A 1181-nucleotide genomic window follows, 5' to 3' on the forward strand; every position below is an offset into this window, starting at 1 on the left:
CTATGCATACGCATGTATATGTATGTTAAATTTTTTACATGATTAGTATCCTAAGTGTTTTAGGATCCCTTACAACATACATCATTTTCCATTCATTTATTTATTTATCTTACCCCGCATAAAGGTCTCAATTGCTGGCCTTTTGTTTTTAAATTTCAACTAAGCAATTACATAATACGGTGGACCTTGGCCTATTTTGTTTCGACAAAAGGTGGAAGGAATTAACTCCCTACCAGTAAAAAAACAAAAATAACACGTAACCGATTAGCACTTTATTAAGACTAAAACTATCAATTAATATTACAAACATAATTATTATAAATTATTATGATTAATCTAAAACCTTATTGAATCTTCCGTCTTATCCTGACTAAAACCTATTGGCGTATCCCACTGTTCTTTTTTTTATTGTCCAGTACGACGTCGAGGGTTCCAGTTGATCCGATCAACGGAACAGGCTGCTCGTGAAATTAACGTGCAAGTGGCTGAGCACTCCACAGACACGTGTACCCTTAACGTAGTTCTCAGGGATATTCAGCGTGACACAGTGTGAAAAGGCTGACCCTTTGAATTACTGGCACAACAGAAACAGGAAGTAAGAGTGAGAGAAAGTTGTAGTGAAAGAGTACAGAAGGGTTCACCACTATCCTCTGCCGGAGCCGCGTGGAGCTTTAGGTGTTTTCGCTCAATAAACACTCACAACGCCCGGTCTGGGAATCGAAACCGCGATCCCATGACCGCGAGTCCACTGCCCTAACCACTGGGCCATTTGCGCCTCCACACCCATCCATCCTATAGCCACCGTACAAAGGATTCATCCATCAATTGTTATTTTTGGTTTAGTCATTTATTTATCGTTACAAACCGATGCGCAAGCATAATAGTATGATTATAGTGATATTCAAATATTCCCTTTTTCTTTTATATTCTCTTCTTCCTTATTTATTCTTCATTCTGAAGAAGCTTCGAGTTTCATATCAGTTTCATTACCAAATATGATAAATATTTTCGGCATATAAATGGCAATACCATACAACAAAGAAAGCAGAAACAAATGTTGGATGGGATGGAGTCTATTTGTACTGAATTAAATAATAATTGATGTAAGTCAATTGTAGTTCATCGATATTTCATCAGTTTCTATACATACATACATACATACATACATACATACATATATA

Source organism: Octopus bimaculoides, chromosome 6 (genome assembly GCF_001194135.2).
Source record: "Octopus bimaculoides isolate UCB-OBI-ISO-001 chromosome 6, ASM119413v2, whole genome shotgun sequence".
Taxonomy (NCBI): Eukaryota; Metazoa; Mollusca; class Cephalopoda; order Octopoda; family Octopodidae; genus Octopus; species Octopus bimaculoides.